The 14,500-nt window shown below is 42.5% G+C and overlaps 1 long non-coding RNA gene across 2 annotated transcripts in view; it reads left to right on the forward strand.

The window, feature by feature from the left end:
- The first annotated feature begins 1,035 nt into the window (after positions 1–1,035).
- Positions 1,036–14,500, forward strand: part of LOC124545977 — a 503,474-nt gene continuing 490,009 nt past the window's right edge. For both annotated transcript variants that reach the window (XR_006967646.1, XR_006967645.1), the window contains exon 1: positions 1,036–1,112. This is a non-coding gene — a long non-coding RNA (uncharacterized LOC124545977). The remainder of the gene's footprint in view (positions 1,113–14,500) is intronic.

Here is a 14,500-nt window from a genome sequence, read left to right on the forward strand (position 1 = left end):
GATGGAACCCCTTTGCAATATGGGCCTGACGATAGTAAGAAGTCCAATGTGTGCTCGTTGTTCATATCAGGACATGGAGCAGGGGGATGCGGATAGTCATCCCAGATGTGAGATGGGTGCTTCCAGCTGCCAGAAAGAAACCACAGGGTGCAGCCAACTGCAGGTGTTGGTATGTACCTACAGATCAGAAGAGATTTTCCTTGGTTTCCAATGAAAGGCAGCCAGTCTTTCTTGCGGTATAGATGGCATAGCTCACTGTCTGCAGTGTAGTTGGCAGGACTGCTAATAGGCCATTGGTATGGAGCCATGAGGAGGGTCTGAATCAGAGGGTCAAACGGTTCTGCGAACGGGTAGGCTGTAGATTCCGTTGTCTTGCGTCTTAGGGTGGAAAGGTGTCGGGATTTGTCTAATAAATCAGGGATCCACTTCAAATTGGAGGCGGCTGCAAATGCAGTGAGGGGTGTGGGGAGTGGATGGGGCTTTTTTCTTAGGTTAGTCTTAGGGGAAGTATAAACAGGGGTACCCAGTCTCAATACAGCTTTTGTGCAGGACAATGCTGACTCCCTTTTTTTTTTTTTTTTTTTTAAGTACAAACATACAGAGCTCCAGGGAAGGGTGCGATAGTGTTAATATTTTTATCTTTTTTCACAGCAGTCAACTTTTTCCGCACTTTCAACTTATGTTATTGTCCTGACAGCTTCCTTTCCGTCGCGATTTGAGCAGAAACCGCCGTCGGTGTTATTGAGCTGTACTCGATGGCAGGCCCCGTGGAGCTAAATTGCCAGAATTCGATTGGCCGTTTCTGGTCCGTGATGCCGTGACCAGCCCGCATGAAATCCCCTTTATGATTAATTGACAAGCCGAGCCGGGCGGCCGCACATTTCGACTCGGCTGGCACGGCGCAGCCGAGCGATGACTCAACGGCCTGCCGTTGGCGGCCCGGACCGTGACGTCACGAGCGCGGGCCGAGCCTTGCCGAACGGTGGCGGGCGCGGCCGAAGGGCAGCGGGCCCCGGCGCTGCGCCAGTCAGCTGTCAGCTGCGGAACAGTCGAGCGTCGACTGCGGGGTGGTCGACTCTGCAGCAGCGAAAGCACAAGGGGCTGACGGCACGGTGAGTACCACGCAAGCTTCTGCCGCAGTCGTCGGTCACTGCTCAAATACTTTAAGCTGGAACGGACAAACTTCTCTCTCCTCACACGAGAATCGTCCACACAATTAGAAGCTGTTATATGGAAAGATCCCAATACTTTAATAAATCTGTATTTGGCGCATGGAATGTGATAAGTCCACATTGACTCACAAAATAAATAAGTGATTCACAAGCTGCGACTTGGACGCGAATAGAACAGTGATCCAGAAAGTACAGAATAAATTTATTTCCGCCAACGAACACAAAATTGTTAGGTCCTTCGGCTATCGGTTATGCTCAGATCTGTTTTAAGACATATCCTAATATAATTTGTTTGTCTTCTGACGATGCCACTATGGCTTCATTACATTGGGACATATTTTTAGACAGATCTGAAGGTGGTCACTGCTGACCGGAACCAGTAGTCTAAGAACCTAACAATTTTGGGCTCATAGACGTAAATAAAAGAAATTTATTCTACAAATAAAGAAAAGTGATACTGAACACCGCTATAAGAGATAACATGCAGTATTAAGTTGATTATTTCGTTTTAATATGTCAAATTACCACGTCCCTTCGAAGTTTCGAATTCGGTTTTATTAGCAAATTATTTTTACACAACACACTTTACGCACGAAACATAGAATTTATAATTGTTTTCATTTCAATACGAGCGCGGAATTTTTCACTGTGCATGTGGCTCCTTTGGCCTCTTCCGCTGACGTGTTAGAGTGCAAGGATTTCAAAGGAGCAGAGATGTTTGCTGCAATTTAGCAAACGCAGGTAGGGCCTACCGGTGACATACTACTGCTGTAATTGATATACAGGTAACAAAGCTGCAAGTGGCACACAGTTTTACAACAACCTGTTTCACTTGTCAGGTGAGAGCATCGTCAGATCTGAAAATTACAGTTCTTAGCAACAACGTTAGATGAAATTGATTGAAAGTCGGTTTACAAAGTATTAACTTACATTCATTGACCTGGCGACAACACGACAGTTCTTTACTATGGTACCTAGCGGTACTTTTAACTCTTTGACGTTTTACCGTCAAGGGAATGATTCGAAGTTTATATGCAGTAAGCCGACTTTAAGGCAATTTTACCTAATTTTGTTGCTAAATACCCTTATTTTCATAGATCTGACGGTTCTCACGGCCGACGAGTGAAACCAGTTATAGTAAATGAAGCTGTGTGCAGACGTATGGCTATTTTATCTCAATATTAGTTGCAATTTCGTTTCATAATATTTTAGTATCCCCCCTTTGTTGTTTTTAGATACGACTTGCTGAGAAGTCAAAATCGGTCATGGTACTATTTACGATGACACTACGCTGAGAAACACAATAAAGGAATTTCGAAGCAAGTCTGTAGACACCGACTTCTCTTCCAGGTATGCCTGTTGAGCCATTAGCTGCTCAGATGCCTTTCACACTCAACGAAGGGCATTCTTTTTCAATATTCTGCCCTGCATATATTACTGTTTCCAAGAGTCCTTATAGCGACTTTGGGCCGATTGCTACGTAAATGGCAGAAAGACATCACAAAGTGTTTTCCACAGTGATGGGGTGATGAAGAAATACTATGGCCGTCTCTGCTGCACTGAACCAGGCCGTAAAATCTGATCCTTGGAGCTGGGGTATCCAATATGTGTTCTCCTAGAATAGCGATTCCATGTTTGTGCGAAATAAGTAATCAGCTGACACAGTCATTTTCGTAGCGTACAGCGTACGTAAAAATGAAAGTAGCAACCCATCCGGGCGTCTCGTAATATACATTCTATTGTCAGAAGTTTTATTTATTGGTTTCAGGCAAAGCTCATTTCACCAGATACAGTGGTCACGTAATAATATAAACGGCCGGCCGAAGTGGCCGTGCGACTAAAGGCGCTGCAGTCTGGAACCGCAAGACCGCTACGGTCGCAGGTTCGAATCCTGCCTCGGGCATGGATGTTTGTGATGTCCTTAGGTTAGTTAGGTTTAACTAGTTCTAAGTTCTAGGGGAGTAATGACCTCAGCAGTTGAGTCCCATAGTGCTTAGAGCCATTTGAACCAATAATACAAACCGCATATTTAGATGACTCCATTATTAAATATAAAACGCAACATACTGTGTAAAATCAAATTATATATTGATACGCGAAAAATTAGGCGAGAGCTCAAGTTTTACTGCTTCACAAGACGGATGCAACGGCAAATACATTTGGCAAGAATCGTATTTATGGAACTATGAGTTACTCTAACAAAAGTAATCCTTTCTTTTTAAAATATTGTAAAATCTAATTATCTTGGGTGCTTGTGTTTATCATATTCCATCAGTATAGGTACAAGTGTACTCTTCAATGAAGTAACATTCACAGTATGGAGAGGATATTAATTTTAACAAATTTTACGTTTTATTAATACTCAGATGACCTGCCCCTAGTCGGTTAGTAGTTCGTGTGACTCAGTGGCCTGGTGGAAGTCTATTGGGAGCCACATCGGCGACTTGCGTGCCCCTAAGCTACCCCCGCAATCCAACCAGGGACAGTTTATTGGAATCCGTTTCTGAATCACGCAGTATCATATGATTTTGATGATAGTCTATGCCCACTAACACTGTGCATACCTTGTGCATTTTTCATTTTTTCTTGGTTGGCGAATGTATTATGAAAATTGCAATTGCGATTTGAAGTCGCGCATGAGATATGCGACCACTGTGAGTAATCCAGTAACGTATACAATGCTGACTGCTCGCTAATAACACGTCTTAGGTGTTCCATAGAAATATTATATTGAAACCATACTATATTACGCCTTTCGGGCGTGGGCCACCATCAGACGGTCTGTTAAAAATATGCAAACATCATGAGTACAAAAATACTTCACAACCCACACAGTAAGGCAAAACAAATGGCAGACAAATTTACAGAATATGTATCAGTGTACGGAACAAGAAAGCTGCATAAACACTGACATACAGTGCACGAGATGACACACAGAAAACAGTCAAGCGCAGTGGCTGAACATGAAAACTGACCAGAGCGAAGTAAACTAAAAATCCACCAGATGGTGTACCGAACATAGCGCTCAAAACGCGCTCAAATACAAGACAAATTACAGGAAGTAACAAAAAGGCTACAGTTAGCCCCATGTAAAAATAAATATCATAAAAAATCAGAATATTAATGGGAACAACCCGCATAGTACAGCAGAATACATAGAAATATGAATGTATTAAATGGCAGTAACAAATTATATCATTAGCTTACACATACAATGTGATTCCAACTGCAGTGGGGGATACAAGATGTGGATGGAAGAGGAGATTTTACGAAGATTTTATTTTTACACAAGCATAGGAATTCAAGATTTAAGTCCTATAGTAAAACTATAGGAATTAATCATAAAACCGTTGCAAAAAAGCTGCTGAAAGCTGTTACACTAGAGCATGCTGCACTCTGGACAGCATAGACGCAGTTCTCGCACTTCTTTTTAAGAATGAAAAACCAAACATATTTCACACAACAATCGAAAGTGATAAGAGCAAATAGTAATCTCAGTGGGACGTCCTTGCATATAAAATCACTCAAAACACAAGTTACGACGTCAGAAATGGAAAATAATAAGCAAACAACCAAATCTCTCTTAAAAACCACGAAGAAACTGTCCCAGGAACAGCATGATGCGCTCAGGGCGGTGACAACCAGCCATCACTTATATTTGCACATAACAACTTGAAACAAACTTCGGTGAATGAAATTCCAAGTGTTAGGAAAACTAGGAAAGCCAGCCACACATTTTCACAAAGGGTCGAATGGGCACCCCAAAAACGAGTATCAATTCATACAGAAATAAACCTATAAAACAAACAGAAGGATGATAAACGAGCGTCGTGAAAGCAGGAGTCCTAAATGATATCACTAAAGCAACACGTCGTCAAAGATATTAAAAGACCAATTCCTGTTGCTTGCAATTTGCTCGTCATTCACAATGTTAGAATATAATTTGCGATGCACATAAACTTCGAGTTTCTGCGGGATATCACGGTGAATTCCCTTATGCTCGATGGGAAGGATTTTTAAACCTTCATGCAACGAGGTTAAATCTTGGTCCTTCGTTTTTAAGTGGCAGCCTATTGCACTATTATTACTTCTGTACGTGTGTTCTCTAAACCTTGTTATGAAGTACTTCCCAGTCTGGAACTCGTAGATCTCGTCACAGGAACCAAACACAAGAGCCGCGCCCTAAACGCATAATAAAGAGTTTGGAATCAATATAATGTTCCTTTGGAACACCCAAGATCTGTTGCTAGCGACTAGTCAGCATTACGTATACTTACTGGATTACTATGAAAATCACTGTATGTAGAACTTCTCCTCTTAACCCAGCTCCAACCGAATGTATGAGCGACGTCTGTAATACCAACTCTGAGGGAAAGAAACAGCAACATCTCAATCTATACGCTAGTTCGATAAGCACCGCAGATTAAGCTGTGTATTGTATCAGTGTAAGCTGAGACAACCTTTTTCTTAGTTTCTCACACTCGATCCTATAAGGCACTGAATATGTTGATTCATGTATGGGAAATGTGGCGCATCGTAAGTTTATCTATTAATTTCTTAATCTCTATCGCGCAGAAAGGAAAGGATTTGTGATACCCCGTCCCATTATCATACTTTGAATAATGGTTTATACTGTTCCACGGGATGTGTGTATTTTGAAAGGACTATCGAATTCCGTAATAAAATCTAATCTGTAATGTAGCACATGTTGTTCTTGCGACATAGACCGAAAAATTACAAATATACGACGATGGAAAAGTAACAGTGAGAGCACAATTTAAAAATCCTTGTAGTGTAGTCATTAACGCAACGCCGTTCACACAGAAATTCAGCCGGCCAGAGCGTCCGTGCGGTTCTAGGCGCTTCAGTCTGGAACCGCGTGACCGCTACGGTCGCAGGTTCGAATCCTGCCTCGGGCATGGATGTGTGTGATGTCCTAAGGTTAGTTAGGTTTAAGTAGTTCTAAGTTCTAGGGGACTGATGACCACAGATGTTAAGTCCCATAGTGCTCAGAGCCATATGAACCACAGAAATTCATAGAAATAAATATGGATCTCTTCAGACTATTATTTTGGTCATGTAGTGTAAGTGGCAATCAAAAAGCTCCCTTTCGGAGGCCGGTATGCCAATCAGGTAAAATCGCTGTGAGCAGAGAGGCATTATCTCACCGACGCACCGGTTGAAGATACCCCCGTTCGGTAAAACACCGTCTCTTGCTGCGTGAAGAACTCCGTCCTGCCTGCTGCACATTTTCGTCCGACAGGAATTGTCGACCTTTCAAGGGCATTTTGAAGGGACCAGAGGCATGGTAATCGCATGGGAAGAGATCACGACTATTATGATTCTCGTCGTCAGTTGTTATTGATGACAGGTGGCCAATGATAAATATGATGGTGAGTCAAATGAAAGCCTTAACCATTTTTTAAAATTTATTTATTGTGCAGACAGCAATCCACGTAGCTTTGATTTGATTGCAGGCCGCAGATGATTTTTAGGAGATCTGTGTGTGATGCACTGGAGACAGTGGTCCCTCTAGGCATGTAATACTCAAAATGACGCCTTTTTTGTCCCAAAAGAGAGTCGGCATAACCTTCCCTGCTGATGGTTCTGTTCGAAGTTCCTTTGGTTTTGGTGATGAGGAATGGCGCCATTCCTTGCTCGCCCTCTTCGTTTCCGGTTGGTGGAAGTGAACCCAGGTTTCTTCCCCAGTAACGATTCTTGCAAGGAAGCCATCACCTTCTCGTTCAAAGCACCGAAGAAGTTCTTCACAAGCATCAACACGTCGTTGTCTCATTTCAGGAGTCAGCTTCCGTGGCACCCATCTTGGAGACACTTTGTGAAACTGGAGTACACCATGCACAATGTGGTGTGCTGACTCATGACTAATCTGTAAACATGCTGCAATGTCATTCAGTGTCACTCGGCGGTTATCCTTCACTATGGCTTAAACTGTTGCAATGTTCTGTGGAGTCACAACTAGTTGTGCCTGACCTGGACGAAGAGCATCTTCCACTGAAGTCACACCATTTGCGAACTTCCTACTCCATTCGTAGACTTGCTGCTGTGACAAACATGCATCACCGTACTGAACCTACATTCGTCGATGGATTTCTACAGGTTTCACGCCTTCACTACGCAAAAAACGAAAAACAGAACGCTGTTCTTCCCTGGTGCAAGTCGCAAGTGATACGGCGACGGTATGTGTGTATCTGCACTATTCTGCCGCCTACAGGCCATTCTGTACGCTGTTTGTAGCACGCTTACCAACTTACAGGATAACGGCGCGAAATTTCTATTTATTATTTCAAATTTAAGGTTTTCATTTGACTCACCCTCGTAGAAACATATATTGCAGGTTTGGCAGTGAAGTTGGTAAGGAGCTGGCTGCGTAGTCTGTATCTGCAGCGACTGAAATAATTATTAGTCGTTGGTAGAAAGTAATATATATTGTACTTAACTTGTGTTACAGGCTTTTTCATAGGCTGCATACATATAATTACAAACATATCTAGAGAGGCATTTCTTATGCCATACTTGATGAAGCGCCTTGTTAGCGGTTGCTTCGTATCAGCTGAAGGCTATGCTACATTCGAGAGGAAGAGTGGCCAAGAGCTCGCTAGATACTTGTCGCAAGCCGCGGAGCGGCGCTGGTCCTGAATCGCGGGTCCAGCGATAACTATTACGGATCGCGGTCGATATCTGCAACCCGTAATAAGTGTGGTATCGTACGATGATACCACAACGACTATAGTGGGATAGTGGGTGCTTGCCTTTTTCCCACTTCAGTTGGCGTAACTTCTGTCTTACGATATGGGGACGTGCGTTATCATGAAACAGCAGCATCGCTTGTCGTGACTGGTTTTCAACAGACATGTTGTCCCATGCACATTCTTCATACTTCAGTGGATATCTACCGGTGCTTGTTCTTCGACAGCTAAGAAAAGCATATCACCACGTTGGTCCTAATTGGAAGCATTTGGCAATAACATCCCCACAGTTCAGGTTTCTCCATTTACCCCACTCACTTTGGAAGGACACGACCACCACACTCATCCCTTGCCTAGACGTCGGTGCTTAAACACTCGCATCGGAGTCGCACTAAGTTGCATATACGCTGCAGCAACGCCCGCAGTTTATACAAACTGTATAATACTCCCCTTACTCTGATCGATAAACTGACGACGTGATAGTGTTCAAAAATAACTCAGTCCGAACAGACCGCGGAAGACCAAACGGTATCGACCGACAGCCGTCTCATCCTCAGCCGAGAAGTGACACTGGATACGGATATGGAGGGGCGCGTTGTCAGCACACCACTCTCCCGGCCGTTGTCAGTTTTAGTGACCGGAGCCCCTACTTCTCCATCAAATAACTTCTCAATGGGCCTCGCAAGGCCTGACTGCATCTTGCTTGACAACAGCGCTCGGAAGACCATGACGGTCGCCCATGTAAACGCTAGCCTAGCCCGACAGCGCTTAACTACGGTGGTCTGACGGGGACTGGTGTCAGCATTGCGGCAAGGCCGTTGGCTGGTAGTGTACGTAAGGGGCTGGGAATAAAAATCAGAACCGAAGTAAACCGAATAATCGTAAGGAGCGTACAAAAACTTACTGGCAGACGGACAGTTCTACTCCAGATTTAATGGATCAGAAAAATCTTCTCACCTAGTGGTCGGTGTATTTTGCCAGAGATAATTTAAAATTCATTTAATTTGTTATTTGCGTCCTTTTCATATTTATAGTTACACCGCAACCTAACAACTGAGAATGTGATGCCTGTCGTACTCAGTTGGTTTGGGTTGTTTGGGGGAGGAGACCAGACAGCGAGGTCATCGGTCTCACCGGCTTAGGGAAGGACGGGTAAGGAAGTCGGCCGTGCCCTTTGAAAGGAACCATCCCGGCATTTGCCTGGAGCGATTTTAGGGAAATCACGGAAAACCTAAATCAGGGTGGCCAGACACGCGATTGAACGGTCGTCCTCCCGAATGCGAATCCAGTGTGCTAGCCAATGCGCCACTTCGCTCGGTTGTTCTATTGAGTGTTCATCTGGTACTATTTTGAAGGGTTCTGGAAATCACCATTTCAAAGCCATTTCTTTAGTTGTTTTCACTATAATTTTTCCCTGTATTTATTACAATTTCTGTGCACTCACACAAACTTTTTGTAACATGTTTTCGACGTCCCGGGTAGCCTCGTCTTTTGCAAGATATTCCAAAGCTTGCTTCTGCTCACTCTGTCGTAAGCCTTTTCAAAATATATGAATGCGATGTGAGCCTCGAGGTTGTACTGTTGTGTTTTGACTCACGTGCCGTAGAAACATTGTCAGAAAAGATCTTCCTTTTCTAAAACCAGTTTGTTCCTCCTTTAGGAGAGCGTCAACTACGTCATTCTACTGTAAATAATTTTGACGTAGAGTTTGTAAGAAGCACTTATTAGACTAATTACGCCACACTTCTCACTGACCTCCGTTTTCCTTTTTTGTAGAGAGGTATCACTACAGCTGTGTTCAAATGGCTCTGAGCACTATGGGACTTAACATCTATGGTCATCAGTCCCCTAGAACTTAGAACTACTTAAACCTAACTAACCTAAGGACATCACACAACACCCAGCCATCACGAGGCAGAGAAAATCCCTGACCCCGCCGGGAATCGAACCCGGGAACCCGGGCGCGGGAAGCGAGAACGCTACCGCACGACCACGAGCTGCGGGCAGCTGTGTTCCATGGTTCGGTTGACACCCTCGTGTTCCAGCGCTACTTTAAGAGGCGTAAGAGCATGAGTTGTACTTAAATACTCCATATTTATTTATTTTTATTGTTGTAGCAATAAATTGCTTAATCTGGAGTCGTTCACATGTTAAGACTGATTAATAATAACATGCGCGTAATGGCTCAATTTCCTCGCCTGCTGCTAAATCAAAAGTGTAGCAGTTTTAAAAAAATAAGCGTAAGTTAACAACTCTCTGTAGTTACTTAAATACTCACGCATCACTACACAGTCGCTTCACAACACGTTAATGTGTACCTATAAAGATTAATACTAAAACTGAGTTACACGCCTTTTATGTCAATATTCACATATAAAAATATCCAAAACATGAGACGACGGCGGAATACTGCACACCAAACCAAATCGGATAAATACAGTACACATCACAAGTTACAAAGCAACAGTTTTTTAAAATGTGACTGAAATGATTAATTAGTAGTTGGGTTTTTGTTGAAATGGCAGAAATCAAATTTTCTTTTAACTTAATGCTTTTGTTTTCATTGCAACAAGTCATCCCATGAGAATTACTTCACATGATTGAAGAAAATTCCAAGCAATAAATGCTTGGTTAATGAATTAATTATTTTAAATATAATATTTCTATAAAAACTTTGAGCATAATCGGGAAATAGGAATATGATCTGATTTCATGTTACTATGCATTAGGAAACCTACAAGGTTACAACGAACTTCAGCTCTAAAATAAACTGTATTGATATCAAAGAAATCACTCCCTGGACTGTCAGTTAATTCTACAGTCGTCATCCTTACGCAGCCAAAGCAGATGATCCTAAGTAGCATCGAATGGCTGAAGACTGAAAATCAGGTTTGTTCACGTACTCTTCCTTGTTCGGTGTAGCAGCGTATAATGAATGATGTGCTAGGAGCCTTTCCATAATATCTGGCTCTACTCGAATGTGGCCCACAGAGTCTCAAGGAAAGCGAATATGTCCGAATTTGCCAAATAACTGTTCACATTCACTTAGGAATGCAACATCATAACCAAAAACAGAGAGGGCGGCGGGGCAGGAATGCTGAAAACACCCGCGGTTAGTTAAAAAGGCGGGATTTGAGCCGTTATGTGAGATGCACATAGTGAAAAAACCGTGTTCTAGAGGAAGAGGGGAAAGACTAGGCGTTAGAGGAACACGTTATCGCGGACATCGAGGCAATGAAATAGTCAGATGTGTAATTAGGGCACGAGGGACAGAATTTAATTGGCTAAAGCAATGTTTAGACTTCAGAACTGCCTGTAGGAAAAAGCGACTGAATTCCAGAACAAGAAAAACTGAGCAATTATTCCTCAAAATTGGCCTCAAAGCAAATGATAAGAAATGCAATGAGTTTTAAAAGTACCTTTGTAAATACATTGTTGGTTTCCGCAGAGTAACACGTAAATAATGCAATGGGCATTCAAATGTGACATGTGGCATGCTTTTTTTTAATTACAGCAAAAAGCAGTTTCTCTTAAAAACGTGTACTTTGGATTGTCCACGTTTTTTCTGATATCCCGGAGCTTGCTGTAATTTACACACAAATAAAATACGAAGTGTAAGTCACGAAGATGAGAAGAAATTTTAGTGAGACATTAGCGAGCTAAAGTTCATTAGCGGATTGACTGTGTCGTCTTGAGGCAAAGTTTAGCATAATTCCTTACTCATCTTCGCCTGAGAACAACGAACTTGTTGAAGCACTACTTATGCCTAGGGCCTTATTCCTCTAATAACCTGGGATCTTCTCGTTCAAAGGTGACGAAAATACATGTTTTCTTATGCAGCTACATTTCTCTATCGTGACACTTCAGTCGAGTCCAAAGTTTTCTGTCGTAGTATATTGTAGTTCACAAGTGTGTGTATTTTCACTTCCGTTAAGTTAAGAAAGAACCTTTTTTTTTGTACAAAACATTTGTCAGACATTTTCTTTTTTAAACTATTCAAGCTTTTAGTCGATGGGTAACAGTTACATAACCGCTTCAGCATCACTAGTGTACTATGACAATAAAATTGTTATTAAAAAGACATAGATAACTTTTTGGATTTAGGGAAAATCGCCGCCTTCTGACAATTTTCAACTGGGTTTCATTTTTTTCTGTGACTTCTGCGTCGACCGGTGGTTGTACCGAAACGCAGAAATAACTTTCCATTTCTCTACAACAAGAGTGGACTGCTCGGCACATACATATTTTTCTGAAATGCTACACAGACGTAAGATTACTGGCACAGTATTGCATCAGTACCAATATGAAGCGCGTAATTTACTTATTGATTTTTGTGATTTTAGAGTTCAGAGTTACCCTGTTTCAAATGGTTGCTCCACGGATGCCACTTCCTGTTTTCGTCTTTCTTAAATTTTGTTCTTTGAAAGACAGTTTACCCACGTGACTTGAAAGCTACCATTTTCTGTTCGTATGTAGGAATCCATCCGAAACTTTGTAGATTTAATGTGACTTCTTTTTCGGATAAATTCTCAGACTTAGCGTTTCGGACGTAAAATTTTTGTCTTGGTTTCCGAGATTTTTAAGACCTGCCGCCAATTATCGTAGTTTCAGATGCGTAAAGTGACTAAAGTAGTTTCATTAGCTGCTTAAGAAATTACATTATTTTTTTCTTTGTAATGTTGAGTTTATACGGTTAAGCGTTCCAATAATTTTTTTGTATATCTCACGAAGGCAAACCCTTACGAGCAATTGCGTTACTGAACGCAATGGTTTCAATTTCGAAGTGTCAGAAGCAGCAGCTAGGTGTAAATCGGAGCAGAGGAGTGTCTGGTCTATGTTTGGATTCAGCCTGCAGTGTGCACGTCTGACATTTGCTGGCCCAGTTCGTTAACCCCGACGCTGCGACACGCGACCCGCGAAGCTCAGCTCGCCTGCCAGTTTCGCCGTGACTTGCTAATGCCTTAAGACGGCTTCTGATTGCCGGTTCACCTCTATAATAACTGCTCTTATTTCTGGACGCTTGGCATAATGTCGCGCAGGGTAGGGCAAATTCTGGAGTCCGATATCACCAGGGAGCGACTGTTCGTGGTAGAATTTGTCCGACTAGCGTCCATTGAGGATCAAAATGAAGCGTGGAAAGATAGTTGCTTGGCGCTTTAAATATCTATCTATTCAGCGTTGCTCTACGTTAGCGCGACTGTTCCCTTAATGACGGTTTTATCTGTTCAAATGTATTTATATTAAACACTTTACTTCACCGGACGAGCTGTATTTTATACGGAGTGAGCCGGCCGCTGTGGCCGAGCGGTTCTAGGCGCTTCAGTCCGGAAATTGCTGCTACGGTCGCAGGTTCGAATCCTGCCTCGGGCGTGGATGTATGTGATGTCCTTAGTTAGGTTTACGTAGTTCTAAGTCTAGGGGGCTGATGACCTCTGATGTTAAGTCCCGTGGTGCTTAGAGCTATTTGAACCATTTAATACAGAGTGAATTTTTGAAATGGGGAGATACCGCTGGGCAGTGTAGGTTTCCCTGAATGAAAGCACACATGAAAACACACCACACCTCAAGAGGGAATTTTCTGTCTCCACTAGAGTTTCTGCTTGACACTCAAGAGAATAGGAAAGTTGTCCATGACGGCGGCGCTTTCATACGTTGATACTAGGGGTATCCACATCACTCTTGTTGTCGACTGGCTCTGGTGTGGATGTATGTCGTTCAGTGCAGCGTTGAAAGACGGCAGCCCCATCTACCAAACAAGAACAAGTTGACATGCCCTTCACATACGGAAAAGCAAGAGGAAATGGGCGGGCAGCAGTGCGACGGTACTGGGAAAAGCTTCGTCGCCGACGGCAACAGCACCATAAAATCTTCGCAACAGTGATTCGCCATTTGCGTGAGACAGGCTCGTTTACAGAACTGGGTAACTGTGAAAGGCGAATTCTCCCGGTATGTATACAGGTCTTTCAGGAACATATGTGGAATACTGCAGAATATGACCCCAGTATCAGCAACAAGGCAACTGGCCCGCCAGCATGCGTTAAGACAGACGAATGTGTGGAACTTTCTCCACAACTACTGCCACTATCGATGTCATAACGAGTGTTGTAGAGCTACCGTAGTCTACCGTAGATTATCCTAAGTAAGCGTAGACTACGGTAGTTTGCCTGGTAGTTTTGGCCACTTAAGATCGTGCCTGCGTGATATGTACGTTAGGGATGTCGCATACCTCATAACGACCTCTTTCCGTATGTACGTGATCAGTGTATTATTAGAGACTGCTAAAAAACAGAACCGGTGAACCTTCCAGAAACTGAATGGCGATATACAAAGGACTACGTAACATATGGAACATTTTTCTTCGACACGGTTATCCTCCTTAAAAACAAATAGTATTTTTAGCAAAACTAAAATTGTCAATGTTAATTCGGATTTTATTCTTTGTAACGTGAAACAGAGAGATGTTAATAAAATAAAGAAAACAATATAGGTTTTTTATATAGCCATAGAAAATACAATTTCATCGACAAAAAGGTAAAATGAAAAAATGAATTACAAAACAAAAATATATCAAACATTGCTTCAATACTTCGTCGAACCTAATTAAAATATTTTTTCTAATAT

This window comes from Schistocerca americana, chromosome 8 (assembly GCF_021461395.2).
Source record: "Schistocerca americana isolate TAMUIC-IGC-003095 chromosome 8, iqSchAmer2.1, whole genome shotgun sequence".
In the NCBI taxonomy this organism is placed as follows: Eukaryota; Metazoa; Arthropoda; class Insecta; order Orthoptera; family Acrididae; genus Schistocerca; species Schistocerca americana.